Here is a 19,908-nt window from a genome sequence, read left to right on the forward strand (position 1 = left end):
GAAAATGGATTAGATGTTTAAATTGGAGAATCTAATAAAAATGTTTGTTTTTTAAAAAGAGAGAATTGGAGGAACCACTCTTCACAGTAGGTCGCTATTCTCCCAAAGAAGAGAAGCCCAGTAACGAAGACCTGCGTCTGATGTGCAGATCTGAAAGAGCTATGAGGGGAAAGAAACCCACTAGGTATGATCGTGAGTTTGCTAACATAGCTGTTGCAAATATAGCTGTGGCTAGCAGCTCGAAACAAGTTTCAAAACCTGAGGTCTTGCACGGGGTATAGGGTTTGTTTTCGAAGGATGCAAAATCACGCCCAAAGGATGCAAGGGCCAACACTGTTTCCTCAGACAGGAACAGAGCTAAGGCTTTAGTCCCATGGAAGGAAGGTAACCAGAAGTGCAAAATGGTCAGGCATGAGAGCAGTCCAATTGCAGGGAGTTCCAAAGAGGGAACGGGTACTACAGGGGTATACTATGTGTATGACAACTGTATGTTTACTTCACTTACTGCTGTGTTAACCTATGCAGCATCGGTTACCTGAAATGGGGGAGGATGTTAGCAATTTCTCTCCTCCTATGCTGCAGATGAGATTGTTGTAAATCACATGCCTGTCTGGGACAAGTCTGGGAAAGGAATAAGGTCTTATCTCTTCTGCTGGTAGAGCGCCCTGGAGAAGAAGGGAAATGTCTTTTCCAGTGCTGCACATACAGGAGGACGCTCGGAGGCCTGGGGGTTTGCAGGCACCCCCAGGACGTTTTCCAACAATCCTAAGGAAAAGCAGGTCATTCTAGGATCAAATCAGAAACCAGTATGGATTTTGTGAATCCAGGACTGCAAATACAAAAATAGGGACACTTGGAGGGTCTGCACATGTTCTTCTTTTCTGTACAAGAATGGGTGTCTGTTGATGATGCATTAGGAGGACCATAAAGAGTGATGAGTAATGAGCGGGTGGCACTGTGGTCTATACCACTGAGCCTAGGGTTTGCCGATCGGAAGGTCGGCAGTTCGAATCCCCACGACGGGGTGAGCTCCCGTTGCTCAGTCACAGCTCCTGCCAACCTAGCAGTTCAAAAACACGTCAGAGTGCAAGTAGATAAACAGGTACCGCTCCAGCGGGAAGGTAAATGGTGTTTCCGTGCTCTGCTCTGGTTTGCCAGAAGCGGCTTAGTCATGCTGGCCACATGACCTGGAAGCTGTACGCCGGCTCCCTTGGCCAGGAAAGCGAGATGAGCGTCGCAACCCCCAAGTCATCCGCGACTGAACTGTCAGGGGTCCATTACCTTTAATGAGTGAAAGCAAATGAATAAGAACAGGGTCTTAGGCCCACGCCAACTTGGAGGCAATATCCCTTTGGTCGCAGTTCTGCTGTTTCAACCCTGTGTTGCTGAAGGAGGGTTCTATTTAGATTCTATTTAGATTCAGATTGCAAAAAAAAGGAAAATGCAAATCTTTAAAAGTAAAGGTCCTGTGGCCATCCCACCTTCATTATGTCCAGAGACCAGTTTCCTTTCTGATTCACATGGAGGAAAGATGTTAGATTGGCATATCGGGAAAGGAACACTCAATTCACATTCATTGGTTTTATTACTGCAGTGCTATGCCAAAAAAGTACTATTTTATATGTCACATCATCAGATGCTCCTTTTTATTCAGATCTGGCCTCAGGACAATGATGTAGCACTTGGGGATAAAGATGCAACCCAATAACCCCGAACTGGAGGCCAAGATAGAGAAGACCTGCACGGCTACCATATATTTCCCCTTGGTGCTCAGGTAGGCTGGCACAAAGGACACCCAAACACTGCAAAACACCAGCATGCTGAAGGTGATCAGCTGGGCTTCATTGAAGGCCCCAGGCAGCTTCCTGGCTAGGAAAGCCACCGTGAAGCAGACGGCAGCCAGAAAGCCCATGTAGCCAAGGGCAGAATAAAACATGGCAACAGAGCCTTCGTTGCATTGCAGAATGATCTGCCCAGGCTGGGAGTGCATGTCAGAGTCTGGGAAGGGGGGGAGACATTCCCAGCCAGACCATGCAGATGCCCCCTTGGACACTTGAAAAAGACAAGACAAGGGAGTTGGCCAAGCTCTTGCCCAGCCATTTCCTCATCTGGCTCCCTGGCTTTGTGGCCATGAACGCCACCACCACAGTGATAGTCTTTGCCAACAGGGAAGACACGGCCATGGAGAAGATGATGCTGAAGGCAGTTTGTCGGAGAAGGCAGGTCCACTTCTGGGGCCGACCGATGAATAAGAAGGAGGACAAGAAGGAAAGTAGGAGGGAGACGAGGAGCAAGTAGGTGAGGTCCCGGTTGTTGGCCTTGACTATTGGTGTGTCAAAGTATTTAATGAAGATTCCCAAAAGAAAACCAGCAGTCAGGGACAAAAACAGGGCAAGAGAAGCTAGGATGATCCCCAAAGGCTCTTCATAGGACAAAAAATGTATAATCTTGGGGACACACTGATCTCTGTGTTCATTTGAATGCTGATCATCTGGACATCTGCTGCAATGCTTTGCATCTGAAAAACACAAGAGTGACTTCAGTGTTGCCAATATGAATATTATAGCCATGATATTCCATAGTCTACTACATGCCAACTATATTGTTTTGTGATTTTTATCTGATTCCTGTATTTTGTGTTGTGGGTTTGCCTTGAAGCAATTATGGGCTAAAGTCTGGGGTCAAAATAAAAGTATTATGGGCCAGCATATCCCATTGAACTCCTTTTATAGGGGAATACCTCCCTCCATAGTTACCAATGCTTGGAATTTGAAGGAGATTTTGAACTCTGAAAAAGTGACTCGCTCTTTTAAATATCGTTCCCTTTTAGGGTCACTTACCTTCCTGAATGGAGATTGTCCCTTCCATACATTGAACACAATCATAGCAGCAGACTGGCTCTCCTTCCTTAATGGCCTTGGCATATCCTGGATGACAGCTTTCGGTACACCTTGAAAGAGGCATGTTCTAACAAAAATGAGACAAAAGGGGTAAGGGGGAGAAGAGCAGGCAACTACCATCCAGTGAGCTTGACATAGATACACGGAAAGGTCCTAGAGCAGGTGAGCCCTTAGAAAAGGATGCTGTGATTACTAAGGCCCAGGTTTCTCAAAAACAAGTCATGCCAGACGAATCTCATTTCTATTTTTGATAGAGTTGTAACCTCGGTGGATTAAGTGATTGCTGTGGGCAGTGTACCTTGATTTCAATAAAGCTTTTGACATGTCCTCCATTATATTTTTGAAGACAAGCTGGTAAAATGTGGGCTGGATAAAGTAACTGTTAGGTGGATTTGTAGCTGGTTGACTGACTGAACCCAACGAGTGCTCATTAATGGTTCCTTGTCTTCCTAGACAAAAGTGACAAGTTTGATGCTTTAGGGTTCTGTCCTGGGCTCATGGTTGTTCAACAAGTGCAGGGTTCTACACTTGGGCAGGAATAAGCAGCTGCACAAATATAAGATGCAGGACACCTGGCTTACCAGTTGTTGTTGTTGTTTAGTCGTTTAGTCGTGTCCGACTCTTTGTGACCCCATGGACCAGAGCACGCCAGGCACTCCTGTCTTGCACTGCCTCCCGCAGTTTGGTCAAACTCATGTTCGCAGCTTCGAGAACACTGTCCAACCATCTTGTCCTCTGTCGTCCCCTTCTCCTAGTGCCCTCAATCTTTCCCAACATCAGGGTCTTTTCCAAGGATTCTTCTCTTCTCATGAGGTGGCCAAAGTATTGGAGCCTCAGCTTCACGATCTGTCCTTCCAGGGAGCACTCGGGGCTGATTTCCTTCAGAATGGATAGGTTTGATCTTCTAGCAGTCCATGGGACTCTCAAGAGTCTCCTCCAGCACCATAATTCAAAAGCATCAATTCTTCGGCGATCAGCCTTCTTTATGGTCCAGCTCTCACTTCCATACATCACTACTGGGAAAACCATAGCATTAACTATACGGACCTTTGTCGGCAAGGTGATGTCTCTGCTTTTTAAGATGCTGTCTAGGTTTGTCATTGCTTTTCTCCCAAGAAGCAGGCGTCTTTTAATTTCGTGACTGCTGTCACCATCTGCAGTGATCAAGGAGCCCAAGAAAGTAAAATCTCTCACTGCCTCCATTTCTTTCCCTTCTATTTGCCAGGAGGTGATGGGACCAGTGGCCATGATCTTGGTTTTTTTGATGTTCAGCTTCAGACCATATTTTGCGCTCTCCTCTTTCACCCTCATTAAAAGGTTCTTTAATTCCTCCTCACTTTCTGCCATCAAGGTTGTGTCATCTGCATATCTGAGGTTGTTGATATTTCTTCCGGCAATCTTAATTCCTGCTTGGGATTCATCTAGTCCAGCCTTTCGCATGATGAATTCTGCATATAAGTTAAATAAGCAGGGAGACAATATACAACCTTGTCGTAATCCTTTCCCAATTTTGAACCAATCAGTTGTTCCATATCCAGTTCTAACTGTAGCTTCTTGTCCCACATAGAGATTTCTCAGGAGACAGATGAGGTGATCAGGCACTCCCATTTCTTTAAGAACTTGCCATAGTTTGCTGTGGTCGACACAGTCAAAGGCTTTTGCATAGTCAATGAAGCAGAAGTAGACGTTTTTCTGGAACTCTCTAGCTTTCTCCATAATCCAGCGCATGTTTGCTATTTGGTCTCTGGTTCCTCTGCCCTTTTGAAATCCAGCTTGCACTTCTGGGAGTTCTCGGTCCACATACTGCCTAAGCCTGCCTTGTAGAATTTTAAGCATAACCTTGCTAGCGTGTGAAATGAGCGCAATTGTGCGGTAGTTGGAGCATTCTTTGGCACTGCCCTTCTTTGGAATTGGGATGTAGACTGATCTTCTCCAATCCTCTGGCCATTGCTGAGTTTTCCAAACTTGCTGGCATATTGGGTGTAGCACCTTAACAGCATCATCTTTTAAAATTTTAAATAGTTCAGCTGGAATATCATCACTTCCACTGGCTTTGTTATTAGCAGTGCTTTCTAAGGCCCATTTGACTTCACTCTCCAAGATGTCTGGCTCAAGGTCAGCAACCACACTACCTGGGGTGTACGAGACCTCCATATCTTTCTGGTATAATTCCTCTGTGTATTCTTGCCACCTCTTCTTGATGTCTTCTGCTTCTGTTAGGTCCTTACCACTTTTGTCCTTGATTATGGTAATCTTTGTACGAAATGTTCCTTTCATATCTCCAATTTTCTTGAACAGATCTCTGGTTTTCCCCATTCTATTGTTTTCCTCTATTTCTTTGCATTGCTCATTTAAGAAGACCCTCTTATCTCTCCTTGCTGTTTTTTGGAAATCTGCATTCAGTTTCCTGTATCTTTCCCTATCTCCCTTGCATTTTGCTTGCCTCCTCTCCTCCGCTATTCGTAAGGCCTCGTTGGACAGCCATTTTGCCTTCTTGCATTTCCTTTTCCTTGGGATGGTTTTCGTTGCTGCCTCCTGTATAATGTTACGAGCCTCCATCCATAGTTCTTCAGGCACTCTGTCCACCAAATCTAAATCCTTAAACCTGTTCCTCACTTCCACTGTGTATTCATAAGGGATTTGATTCAGATTGTATCTTACTGGCCCAGTGTTTTTTCCTACTTTCTTCAGTTTAAGCTGGAATTTTGCTATAAGAAGCTGATGATCTGAGTTACAGTCAGCTCCAGGTCTTGTTTTTGCTGACTGTATAGAGCTTCTCCATCTTTGGCTGCAGAGAATATAATCAATCTGATTTCGATGCTGCCCATTTGGTGATATCCATGTGTAGAGTCGTCTCTTGTGTTGTTGGAAGAGAGTGTTTGTGATGACCAGCTTGTTCTCTTGACAGAACTCTATTAGCCTTTGCCCTGCTTCATTTTGAACTCCAAGGCCAAACTTGCCAGTTGTTCCTTTTATCTCTGGATTCCCTACTTTAGCATTCCAATCCCCTGTAATGAGAAGAACATCCTTCTTTGGTGTCATTTCTAGAAGGTGTTGTAGGTCTTCATAGAATTGGTCAATTTCACTTTCTTCAGCACCGGTAGTTGGTGCATAAACTTGGATTACTGTGATGTTAAAAGGTCTGCCTTGGATTCGTATCGAGATCATTCTGTCATTTTTGAGATTGCATCCCATTACAGCTTTTGCCACTCTTTTGTTGACTATGAGGGCCACTCCATTTCTTCTACAGGATTCTTGCCCACAGTAGTAGATATGATAGTCACCCGAACTGAATTCACCCATTCCCTTCCATTTTAGTTCACTGATGCCCAGGATGTCGATATTTATTCTTGTCATCTCATTTTTGACCACATCCAGCTTACCTCTATTCATGGTTCTTACATTCCAGGTTCCTATGCAATATTTTTCTTTACAGCATCGGACTTTCCTTTCGCTTCCAGGCATATCCGCAACTGAGCGTCCTTTCGGCTTTGGCCCAGCCGCTTCATCAGCTCTGAATCTACTTGTACTTGTTCTCCGCTCTTCCTCAGTAGCATGTTGGACGCCTTCCGACCTGAGGGGCTCATCTTCCAGCGTCATAACTTTTATATGCCTGTTGTCTTTGTCCATGGAGTTTTCTTGGCAGGGATACTGGAGTGGCTTGCCAGTTCCTTCTCCAGGTGGATCACGTTTAGTCAAAACTCTCCACTATGACCTGTCCATCTTGGGTGGCCCTGCATGGCATAGCTCATAGCTTCTCTGAGTTATTCAAGCCCCTTCGCCACGACAAGGCATTGATCCATGAAGGGCTTACCAGTATTATGTGTGAAAAGGATCTAGGGGTCTTAGTAGACTACATGCTTAATATGAGTCTACAGTGTGATGCTGCAACAACAACAACAACAACAAAAAGCTAATGTGATTCTAGGCTTCATCAAGAGAAGTATAATGTTAGCCAGGGAAGGAATAGAACCAGTGGTTTTTTTCTAGAAAAATATGTGCCTGAACTCACCATTAAGTTGTTAAAGTAAGTACCACACGTTATACAAAAAGAAAAGGGGGGTGCTGGTACTGCGTACCCTTGAGTACCCCTGAGGAAAAAAGCACTGAAAAGGACCACTCTTTTCTGCCTTGCTCAGGCCACACCTGGAGTACTGTGTCCAGTTCTGGGCTCCACAATTTAATAAGGATATTCACCAACTGGAATGTATGCAACCAAGATGATCCAGGGTCTGGAAACCAAGCCTTGTGAGGAACGAAGGAGGGAGTTGGGTATGCTTAGCCAGGAAAAGAGGAGAATGAGAGGAGATATGAGAGCCATCTTCAAATATCTCAAGGGCTGTCACATGGAAGAGGGACAACGCTTATTTTCTCCTGCTCCAGAGGGTAGGACTTGAACCAATAGTTTCATGTTACAAGAATGGAGATTGCGACTAAACGTCATTAAGAACTTTCTGATCATATGTTGGGCAGTGGAACAGACTCTCATGAGAGGTTGTGGAATCTCCTTCACTGAAGGTTTTCAAGCAGAGACAGAAAGGCCATCTGTCATGGATGGTTTAGCTGCGATTCCCCCATTGCAGGGGTTTGGGCTAGATAATCCTCGGGGTCCCTTCATACTCTACAATTCTATGATTCTACAATTCTGAAGCATCAAGCCAGATACATCAATGTTTGTGGATGTGAGTAATATAGGGGAGTTAGGATCGCAGCATATGCTATGGAAGCGTGATTTTGCTGCTGACTTGCTAGGACCATAGGATGCCTGGTCTGAGCTAAAAGAGAGTAAGGTGAAACTGATAATTTCCCCTACCTGTTTGAACCATCTGGGCCACACAATGGCATTCTGGTCAATGACAAACTTGATCATCTCTGGAGATGCTGCTCTCTCTACACTCCCAACTTTCAACCCAACAAGGGACTTATTGGGAAACGCCACCCAGTTGACAATGTCAAAGTCAGCTGCAAGCTCCCCATTCTCATCCCAATATGCTCCGTTCATGGAAAAGTTGTAAAGGTGGAAGTTTCTTAGGAGAGAGTGTAGCTAAAATGGTATAGAAAAACACACCCAATAAGGAAACGAGGGACAAAATTGCGTACGTGAGCCTTGCCCACTTGGAACTCCGATTTCCAATAGCACAGTCCCTCAAAGACTCATTTGTGGCAGCAGCTCTTATTTGGAGGTGAAGTGTGTCTATTTCTGGTTCTTCTTTAGACTCATTAATGAAAGCAAGTTTGGTGTAATAATTATGGTGTTGGAATAGGATTAGGAAGACCAGGGTTCAAATTCCAGCTCTGCCATGAAGATCACTGGGTGACCTCAGGTCAGTCCCCACCTTGCAGTCAGGATAAAATAGGGAGGGGGGAGAGCCATGTGCTCCTTTTTGGGCTCCTCAGAGGAAAGGCACGATACAAATGCAGTCATAAATCAAATATAAACTTCATTTTGCATCCTGGAGGGATTAGGCAGTTGGGAGCAAAGTACACATAACTCTGCTCTTTTTTAAAAAGTGTGCTTCAGCCAGGCAATCTGATTTGGGAGGAAAAATAAAATGAAAAATTTCCTTCCAGCAGCACCTTAGAGACCAACTAAGTTGTCATTGGTATGAGCTTTTGTGTGCATGCACACTTCTTCTTATTTTGGAGGAAAAAGCAGCTGTGGGGCCTCGATCTGCAACATGCTCCTGCTCTGGATCAGGGCCACTTTAGTTTCCCATCAAAAGCCACCATCCCTCAGGTGTTATTTGCTCCAATGGTACGGCTGCTGGCAGCTCTTTCATGGCCCTGCGATGGGAGGTGCGCTCCCGTTGCTCTGTCCCAGCTCCTGCCAACCTAGCAGTTCGAAAGCACACCAGTGCAAGTAGATAAATAGGTACCACTGTGGCGAAAAGGTAAATGGCATTCCCATGCGCTCTGGCTTCCGTCAGGGTGTCTCGTTGTGCCAGAAGCAATTTAGTCATGGTGGTCACATGACCCAGAAAGCTGCCTGTGGACAAACGCCAGCTCCCTCGGCCTGAAAGCGAGATGAGTGCCACACCCCATAGTCGCCTTTGACTGGACTTAACCGTCCAGGGGTCCTTTACCTTTTTACCTTTATAGGTTGTATATATGTAAAGAAGGAGGGGGGGCTGCCCTTGACTACAGACCTCAGAAGTGAGTTCAAAACATCACCTCCGTGCCCCCCCCCGAATATTTCCTCCAACCAGAATTGAATTACTGACTTAACATTCAAGATTGAGTAACTGTGAAAGAAAGGATCTTACCTGCCATGGTTGTAGTCTTTTAAGTTCCATCTTTCCATTCCCTACTGTTGCCTTTGGGCTTGGCTTGGCTACAGCACTGAGGACACTTGCCAAGGTTTGGATAGTGTTGTAAATACTGTAGCTGTCTTGAGATAGGATTCTTTCGATTAGGTATTGTGGCAGGGTCCCCAGTTCGCCTCTCTTTCTACATCTTAACCGGACTCGCTCAGAATTCTTTGACAGGGAACACCTAAATGCCATCCTCGCAAACTGTTTGATTTCAAGGTCATGTGGGTCAAATGTTTCATATTTTGCCTTCTTTTTCATCTGGACTAAGAAAGACAAGGACGCAGGGACACGCTGGGGATCATAGTGAGATGCTTCACTTATACTGAGATCCTGCAAAGCTGTCGTGACCCAAACTTTCCCCATCGTTTTAAGTTCATTTTCAATTTTTATAACAGTTGTCATTAGAATTAAAGTAGATTGAAGCTCTGCGTGGTAGACAACTACATTGATTTGTTGCTGCAAGAAAAACAAAACCAGGTGCTCTATATTAGAATGAGTCACAATTTTTGTGATGCGTTCTGAGAAGGCCACACAAATATCATTCTTTGTGACCACAGCTGTGAAGGTCCTCATGAACCTTTCTCCATTGTCATTGTCTGAAGCAATGAGACCGATCCATGTCCATTTGAAATGCAAGAGCAATTTGACCAAAGCCAGGTGAGGAGGTTCTCGTTTTGGGACCATCTGGTAGAGGAAAGGGAACCAAGTTTTATCAGCAGATGCATAACTAGCAAAACTATAGCTGACCTAAAAGAGAAAGGAAGAGTTTCGTTTTTTCTTTTGTTTTCAGCATAAATATGCATTAACCTAACTGATTAATAACTAGGAAAATAGTTGTCATTACGATGGGTTGAGAGCCCAGATTTATTTATTTCTAGTTAAAAGATTTATCACCTGCTTTTTGTTCCACAAAGGGGTTCACTACGTCAGCTAAATGCACAAAGCGAAAAACAGCATGGAACCATTTCAAATATCCACTAAGAACAACAACAGTAACCCTGAACGCCAACACAGAAAATAAAATGAAACATCAATTATGAAAATTCACCCAGGTTATGATCCTAATTTATACTACACCCGAAAGGCTTTGGTGAAAAAGTATTTCTTCACAACCTGCTTAAAGACTACGTGAGGCGTGGTTCCTCCCTCACCTTAAAAAAGTAAAGGTAAAGGGACCCCTGACCATTAGGTCCAGTCGTGACCGACTCTGGGGTTACGCGCTCATCTCGCATTATTGGCCGAGGGAGCCGGCGTATAGCTTCCGGGTCATGTGGCCAGCATGACAAAGCCACTTCTGGCAAACCAGAGCAGCACATGGAAATGCCGCTTACCTTCCCACAAAAAGTTGACAGAAAGTTTGTAAGAGGCAAACTAGCTTTTCACCATCTAATGCTTAGGCGGACGGGGGCAGGGGGCGGGGACATTGCACTCAATCTTCCACTGAGATGCTGTTCTCAATATGTAAGAGGGAAGAAGGCATGGGAAACGAAGCTTGGGGCTAGTAGAACATGATGGTGGAGTAACATTGGGCTTCCTCTTCTCAGTGGGAAGATGGAAATCAACCTTCTTCAACTGCATCCAGTGCAAAATTCACTGCAGTGTGAGCACCCCCTGAAGCACCCCTACAAAAGCCCTGTCAACTAGAGTTTGTAAGGGGTTGCTGGGAATTGTAATTCTAGGGGAGGTAAAATACAGTTCCCAGGATTCTTGGTGGTAGATGCTTTAAATATATGGGGTCTATGCAGCCTGTGAGGGTTGTAGCAGCAGCAGCAGCAGCAGCAGCAACAACAACAACTTATTATTTATACCCCATCCATCTGGCTGGGTTTCCCCAGCCACTCTAGGCAGCTTCCAACAAAAGATTAAAAATACATTAAAACATCAGTCATTAAAAACTTCCCTAAACAGGGCTGCCTTCAGATATCTTCTAAAAGACAGATAGTTGTTTATTTCCTTGACATCTGATGGGAGGGCGTTCCATAGGGCAGGCGCCACTACCGAGAAGGCCCTCTGCCTGGTAGAACCTGCTCCATAGTTAAAATTGATTATTGATCACAATGTACCTAATACTCAAGTCCATGAGACTTGCTTGAGGGGATTCATGAATCTGAGAAAAATGACAGTATTCCAAATTCTATTTCCAGCTATAAATCATCCTGTCTGACCCTCTCATGGACTAGAACAGGATGCATAGTGAAAGGGGCTCTTTATAGGCTACCAAATCTTTCCTACACAAGCACATCACCAATGTCTTTCCTAAGGATAGTATTTCAAACCATTTGAAAGGTTTAGGTTTTATAGGCAGGCTAGCCCCTTTGCTAGATGTTCCCATCAGCCCCAGCCAAGCAAAGGGCCAGGGATGATGAGAAAGGCAGTCCAGGGACATCTAGTGGCCCACAGGTTGCCCACTGATGCTTTGCATGGAAGCTTGCATGGACTCATGCCCACTTCCTCCAGGGAAGCAAGAGAAGTTATGACAATGCAAGGAAGCATTCTGGCTAGGCAAATGGACTCATGGAGGGTACGCAGCGGGGGCTTTTGAGGTGTGGCCAAAAGAAAATGCAGAGCCTGCAGAGAATCTCAGGAGGCATGGCCACATTTGTCCCCTAGGCCTGAGGTTCCAGAGCCAATCAATGAAAAACAATCTAAAGTAGATGGCATAAAAGGAAAAGAGAATAGGGAGGAAGGAGGAAAGGAGCAAGCTCAGGTACTAGTTCTTAAAGGGATCATGGCATGGAAACAGTGCCAGGGAACTTGATGAATGACTGCTGCGAGGTGACAGTTGCGGAAAAAAGCCAAAGGCAGCTGTGAGCAGCAGTGACAGTTATAATAACCCTGCTTCCTTCCTATCTCTTTCTCCTCTGCAGCCTGGTGGAAAAATTGGCATTTGCTCAGAACCATGTATGTCTATTTCCAGCATGGCTTACTTTTAAAACGTAAGTAAGTGTATTAGGGATGCTGCCAACAACATTTGGGGTGTGTGTATATCCTAGGCAAAACACTCTGGACCTTGTTTTCTCAACCGGTCAGGAAGAGGGTGATCTAAAAGTGGGGAGTACAGAGTACAAACTTACGGGTCTGGGAAAGCCCAGACAAAAAGATGCATTTTTACATCCAGTCTGATGCAACCAGTGGAGAGAAACTGCAATACGGAAATTGGCTCAGCACCCAACCCACCCACCTCCCCCCAATTCATACCTGTGGGATTTTATAAATGCTCAGAATGGTTGAAATCAGGTTGGAAATAGCAGAGTCGCCTCCTTCTAGAACGGCCAGCTGCTTATTCTGTTTTTCACAGATGTAGTTTGGACCATTCATCTGCCCACCAGAAAGCAGGTCTAGCACAGCTTCATAAGTTGTTATTTCATGAAAATAGTTCTCGTAGAGGTTGTAGCCCAGGGTGATGTTGGGCAGGAGCCTGGGATTCCGACTGATCTCTTGAACAGCAAACAAGAAGGGCAGGATGTGCCAAAACCTTTGATCGTACACGCTGCAGCAAAATAATGATACTGTCTTTCAGTATCAAATGAGGTGTTATAATGATAATTTCACTATTGAGCTAACTTCAGATCTGGGAAGTTGCTTTTAAAATCTTGCGGGAGATTACTTCATCTATAGATAGTGGTGGCTGAAATTACAGTTGAATAGACTTGCGAAATCTCCTGTATATTTAATAAGGTTCACTGCACGGCAGTGTTCAAAACTCCCATTGTTCTAGGCTCATATTGCCACAGGGAATTTCATTAGCGTGAGCAGTTTCTAAGCTCTGGGCACAGTACTGCGCCTAAGATTTCAGATTAAAACTGCAAAGTGAAAGGAAAGGAGGGCCCACTTAAGAATATTAGTGGGGTGGGCAGGGAAAGGACTAGACCCTGTGAAAAAGGAACAGGATATTTTAGCTGCAATTCATTCATTTTCAGCTCTGTATTCTTGTTATAAAAATGTGCACCTAGACATTCTGTTGTTGCACCCATAACCTAGGTTTAAGGTGCCATTTCCCCTAGCTCTCATATCTCAATTTCTTACACTGTTGCTAACACTGCTAACTCCACTATTCCAAATCGCTCAAGGTGTTTGTTTTTTTGCTGTTTCTACAATACAATTAATTCTTGAGTCATAAATTCACCATACATTCCTTCTTTTAAAAAGCAGAGGACAAAGTTTAATACCACATAGGAGCCAGTGGCATTTTCCAAACAGCAGCAGCAGCACCTTAGAGCACATTCAGCCACATTGAGTAGCCCCTTGGGCAGCTCCAACTACAAACCGTGGGGAAGCAGAGGCTGGTGTTTCCTGGCTAGGCTGCTGCGTGAGAGATGTCTGGCTGCGCACTACATTCCTCTGTGCGCCCAGGAAATATGATTTCCCTGGAACCAAGGAAGGACAAGTTTGAGCTACGGTGTATTTGGAAAGACACCAGAAAAATGGGAGAGTATGAAATCTCGGTTGAGAGAAGCAGTAGTAAATTTTTATCTACATAATAACATACATTTCCAAAGCATTAGAAGGAGGCGTGAAGAAATCATGCAACTGCGCTAGTAAAGTGCCTGTAGATAAGATACCAGTTATGCAGCGGTCCCCTGGCTTATAATAATTAATTGCATCTTTTCGATCACTTATCACACCGAATTGGCATTTCCCCTTCAGCATCTCGCAGGACGCATGAGGCAGCAACAACAATAGCAAAAGAATTAGGGAGAGGAGTGCCATCATTTCACTCTCTGCTGCTGTTGCATTTCTTTCTGCCCTGGCTGCTCTCAACTGCAGATCTGCTGCAGCACCTTCTTAATCCAGATGAGAGTCCAGCTGTGGCTTCACAATCAAAGAATCATATACTCTTGGAGAGTTGGAAGGGACCCATGGTTCATCAAGTCCAACCCCCTTCAATGCAGGAATCTCAGAATCCAGGACAGAGGGCCATCCAACCTCTGTTTAAAAACCTCCAAGGAAGGAGAGCCCACCACCCCTCGTGGGAGTCTGTTTCACTGCTGAACAGCTCTTAAGGGACTAATATTAAACCTCACCTCTGCATGGTCCCTGCCTGCCCTGAATCTGAGACCAGGCTCTCAGTGGACCAGGAGATATTTATGCACCAACCCTTTCACAGTGGGCATGCAAACTTATTACATGTTCTTCTTGCTTCTGGCATTTTTGTTATTAGTTTCAAAACCAGTCTTTGGAACAATCCCCAGAGCTTTTCAAAATAACAATAATAATAAGTAATTAGAATGGTTTTGATAATGATTAGGGACAGAGCACACTTCAGCATCCTCAATTCTCCCTCTGTGGCTTCGATGTGCAGGTGTATATTAGGAGAAAATATCATAGAATCGCAGAGTTGGAAGGGATCCCAAGGGACACCTGGTCCAACTCCCTGCAATGCAATGCAGGAAGACCCTTCCCAATGTGTGTCCGTGCACTGTCCAGTTTCATGGCTCAAATCTCTGAGGTTGGAAGGGAGAAAATATCTTCAAAGCTCCAGCAGAAAAACAGTCGCATAAGTTTATGAACATATCAATCTGCCTGGTGTGGGAAAAAAGCATTGGTTTCTTTCGCCCAAAGTTGTATATATCTTTCTAGAATCCCAGATATACTTTACTAGTTCTGTTACTTATGATGCACATAAAGACCTATAAGCTCAGCTAACTAGCCAGGCTAGAGGCCTTGTGCTAGGAGTAGCTTTAGTCCCAAGGTTGTAAACAACATTCCTAAGTGTTTATATTTGAAAGGAGATGTGCCTTGCTGTTCTGAGATGTATCTTCAAATGTGCAAACACCCTCAAGGTAAACCTGTTTAGGGAAAGCAATGCAAAGAGACCACATGCAGGGGGGCTGCTTAGAGAGAGAGTCCTTTGTTTCCTTGCCTAATTAATAGGAAATGAAGGAAAGACCATACATGCAGCGGCATCGCAACGGGGGGCGGGCGGGGGAGGCGGTGTGCTCCCAGCGGCACGTCTCCGGGGGTGACAAGGCGGCGCCCTGCCACAGCAGCGCAAGCAGCCATCATGCCGCCGCAGCCACATGTAGAGGATCCTCTGTTCAAGGTTGCAGCCAAGAGCAGAGGATCCCGCCCCTCCCAGCCTCCATAGAATAATAGAATCATAGAGTTGGAGGAGACCACAAGGGCCATCCAGTCCAACCCCTTGCCAAGCAGGAAACACCATCAAAGCATTCTTGACATATGCCTGTCAAGCCTCTGCTTAAAGACCTCCAAAGAAGGAGACTCCACCACACTCCTTGGTAGCAAATTCCACTGCCAAACAGCTCTTACTGTCAGGAAGTTCTTCCTAATGTTTAGGTGGAATCCTCTTTCTTGAAGTTTGAATCCATTGCTCCGTGTCAGCTTCTCTGGAGCAGCAGAAAACAATCTTTCTCCCTCCTCCATATGACATCCTTTCATATATTTGAACATGGCTATCATATCACCCCTTAACCTTCTCTTCTCCAGGCTAAACATACCCAGCTCCCTAAGCCGTTCCTCATAAGGCATCGTTTCCAGGCCTTTGACCATTTTGGTTGCCCTCTTCTGGACACGTTTCAGCTTGTCAGTATCCTCTTGAACTGTGGTGCCCAGAACTGGACACAGTATTCCAGGTGAGGTCTGACCAGATACAGTGGTACTATTACTCCCCTTGATCTAGATGCTATTGATGCAGCCCAGAATTGCATTGGCTTTCTTAGCTGCTGCATCACACTGTTGACTCATGTCAAGTTTGTGGTCTACCAAGACTCCTAGATCCTTTTCACATGTACTGCTCTCAAGCCAGGTGTCCCAGAGACTCAGATGGGACTTTTATTTGGGAAATAGCTGGGCTAGAGATGTTAATATATTGCATGTTAAAATTAGAATCACGAATGACAGCCAGTGCGGTTATGACGTTGTACTAGGATTACGTTGTGTGGTCCCATTCCAGAATGGAAGAACAATCTAAATTGGGGCACAAGGTGGCAGCCTTTACTCAATGTCCTTTAAATATATTGGGTGGAGGCTGAGAAAAGAACTCACTTGTAACTGTACCCCTTCAGCCCGGGAACAGGTAACATCTAGTCAGTGACCTGTCCCACTTTCACCACTTGAGCCAAAACAGGAAGGTGTCATCCACCCCCACCTGAAGCTTTGTTTCCCAGGGTTGCCTCAGTCCACCTTCATGGGCGCAATAGCCCAGCATCTAGTTTGTGAACGCCTCTCCCAACTGTAGTTTGAAAGAGGAGATTGTGCACATTTGGCAAAAGTGATTTGGGTGGGGACACTTGGGGGGAAGAAGAGTGGAAGCTGGAGGGCAGGGAAGTGCTGAGTGCCTCAGAGAAAGGATTTCGCTTTTCACACACAAGTTCCAGCATCGCTCTCCAATACTGTTATCAGATGGGAGGGGTATCATCATCATCATCATCATCATCAAAACAAGAGCAGATCGGCTTTCACTGGAAAAGGGGACGGTGAGACGCCAGGCACCTCTTGTGGCCAGGCTCTCTCTTGTGGAGAGATTTGCTAATTGTATTATTGAGCTAAATCTGATCCTGCCTGCATTGTATAATTCTGATTGTGTGGCTTAGCCCCCATATTCCTGGGATGCTTTTCTCCTTAAAATGCTTTTAGTGCCTCTGTGTCTCTGTGTTAAAGTGTAATTGAAACATTCAATAGCTAGACAGGATGGCCTTGCCAGAGAGCACAAGGTCTGCAGACTGCATCAGGAGATGCTCAAGGTCTACACCAGGAGATGACGCATATATCAGGCATAAGAGGCAAGATAGTCAGGGACTCAAGCCCCCCACTCAAGGCTGCTTGAGGATGCTACCGGGGTAGCATGAGTCAGCATGTGTTTACAACAAGAACCAGACACAGGAAGATTCTTATATGTACTTGTGATCCCCCTTGTGTTTATAAGGACAGGATATGGATTTTCCTTATATGGACTTGTAACCTGTGACCCCCTTGCGTGCGCACATTTACAGAGGAGGGGGAAGGAGCCCAAGAAGTGTATAAGAATCTTTGCAAATTTGTGTTTCTTTACTCTTGTTGTGAGCTGATCACCAAGAGTCTCTTAAATTTAAGAATTAAATTCTCTCTCTGGATTCAACCCTCGGTGTCGTTGTTGACCGTCTCTGTCCCTGCCTGGGCGCAACTTAAGGACCCTTATCAGCTAATAAGGCTCCACTCTCAGCTGCCGATCTGCTGCAGTGCCTTCTTAATCCAGATGGGATTCCAGCTGTGGCTTCAGAATTAAGGAGCTCATATTTAAACCTCACCTGTGCATAGTCCCTGCCTGCCCTGAATTTGAGCCCAGGCTCTCAGTGACCCAAGAGATATTCATGCACCAACCTTTCCACATTGGTTATACAAAGTTTTTTTTTACGTGTTGTTCCTGCTTGTGACTTCTTTGTTATGAGTTTCAAAAGTGATATTTGGAAAACTCCCCAGAGCTTTTCAGAAGAAAAAAAATTAAAATTGATTACAATAGTTTTGATAATGATCAGGGGCAGAGTACACAGCAAAGTCTTGATTCACTCTGCGGCAGGTGTATAGCTGGGGACACAGCTCAAATCCCTGAGGTTGGAAGGGATGTTCAATCCTCCACCGCATTAGGAAGGATTCAGATTTACAAAACATGCACTCGTTCTTTATAAATTTTATGAATGTATCAAGCTGTCTCGTAGGAAGTAAAAACACCCCAAAGTTGCCTATAACTTCCTAGAAAGACTCAAGATAGTCTTTCCCAACCCTGTTACTTGAGATACTTTTGGACGAAATAATAATGGGATAAAAATATTGCTTGGGGCACATTCTTCGTATGCAAACAGTTCCTGGGCCAATTTCTCACAGCCCCAGGTAGGCAGGGGCACAGTGTCGGGTGTGTGTGCCAGGGGTGCCATGGCTTCAGGCGCACAATTTTTGAGGGGCCTTTAATTAGGCACCCCCACATAGCCACAATACTTAATTGGGAACCATTGCTTTAAAGGGGTACAAGACACACACTAGTTTATGCAGCTTCAATATCCTGTTCCTCAAACTGAAGCTTGCCTAGAGAAGTGGCTGGGCGTTGCTTTTACCATAACAGAGCTTTGGTCTTAGAATTAAGTGAGTGACTGAGAAACACTGCAGGCACACCCTACATTTAAAGTACATTGTTTTTTGTTTTTTTAGTCGTTTAGTCGTGTCCGACTCTTCGTGACCCCATGGACCATAGCACGCCAGGCACTCCTGTCTTGCACTGCCTCCCGCAGTTTGGTCAAACTCATGTTCGTAGCTTCGAGAACACTGTACAACCATCTCGTCCTCTGTCGTCCCCTTCTCCTAGTGCCCTCCATCTTTCCCAACATCAGGGTCTTTTCCAAGGATTCTTCTCTTCTCATGAGGTGGCCAAAGTATTGGAGCCTCAGCTTCACGATCTGTCCTTCCAGGGAGCACTCAGGGCTGATTTCCTTCAGAATGGATAGGTTTGATCTTCTTGCAGTCCATGGGACTCTCAAGAGTCTCCTCCAGCACCATAATTCAAAAGCATCAATTCTTTGGCGATCAGCCTTCTTTATGGTCCAGCTCTCACTTCCATACACCACTACTGGGAAAACCATAGCTTTAACTATACGGACCTTTGTCGGCAAGGTGATGTCTCTGCTTTTTAAGATGCTGTCTAGGTTTGTCATTGCTTTTCTCCCAAGAAGCAGGCGTCTTTTAATTTCGTGACTGCTGTCACCATCTGCAGTGATCAAGGAGCCCAAGAAAGTAAAATCTCTCACTGCCTCCATTTCTTCCCCTTCCATTTGCCAGGAGGTGATGGGACCAGTGGCCATGATCTTGGTTTTTTTGATGTTGAGCTTCAGACCATATTTTGCGCTCTCCTCTTTCACCCTCATTAAAAGGTTCTTTAATTTCTCCTCGGTTTCTGCCATCAAGGTTGTGTCATCTGCATATCTGAGGTTGTTGATATTTCTTCCGGCAATCTTAATTCCGGCTTGGGATTCATCTAGTCCAGCCTTTCGCATGATGAATTCTGCATATAAGTTAAATAAGCAGGGAGACAATATACAACCTTGTCGTACTCCTTTCCCAATTTTGAACCAATCAGTTGTTCCATATCCAGTTCTAACTGTAGCTTCTTGTCCCACATGGAGATTTCTCAGGAGACAGATGAGGTGATCAGGCACTCCCATTTCTTTAAGAACTTGCCATAGTTTGCTGTGGTCGACACAGTCAAAGGCTTTTGCATAGTCAATGAAGCAGAAGTAGACGTTTTTCTGGAACTCTCTAGCTTTCTCCATAATCCAGCGCATGTTTGCTATTTGGTCTCTGGTTCCTCTGCCCTTTCGAAATCCAGCTTGCACTTCTGAGAGTACATTAAAGTACATTGGCTTCCCCCAAAGGATCCTGGGAACTCTAGTTTGCTACTTGCAGAGCTACAATGCCCAGCACACTTAGCAAACTACAGCTCCCATGATCCTTTGGGGGAAAGCCATGCGCTTTAAATTTATGCCGCTCTGTGCATGGTAAGTGGTTACAGAAACTGGTCTTCCCTTCCTCCTGCTCATCGCTTAACCTAGGTGACCCCACAAAGTTGTTGTGAATATATGCTGAGAGAACCACCACCCAGATCCATTACAGGAGCAGATTTTTTTTGGGGGGGGGAGGCTTTGTGGAAAGAAATGGTCAGCAGACATTTGAGCATGAATGGCGAGGGTGAAAGAATTAAAAGAACCAACCAC

At 45.1% G+C, this 19,908-nt stretch overlaps 1 pseudogene; it reads right to left on the reverse strand.

Annotated features, from left to right (window-relative positions):
- Nucleotides 1–1,624: 1,624 nt before the first annotated feature.
- Nucleotides 1,625–3,115, reverse strand: LOC148687052 (vomeronasal type-2 receptor 26-like; annotated as a pseudogene).
- Between the last annotated feature and the right edge of the window lie 16,793 nt (nt 3,116–19,908).

This window comes from Zootoca vivipara, chromosome 2 (assembly GCF_965207765.1).
Source record: "Zootoca vivipara chromosome 2, rZooViv2.hap1.1, whole genome shotgun sequence".
Lineage (NCBI taxonomy): Eukaryota > Metazoa > Chordata > Lepidosauria > Squamata > Lacertidae > Zootoca > Zootoca vivipara.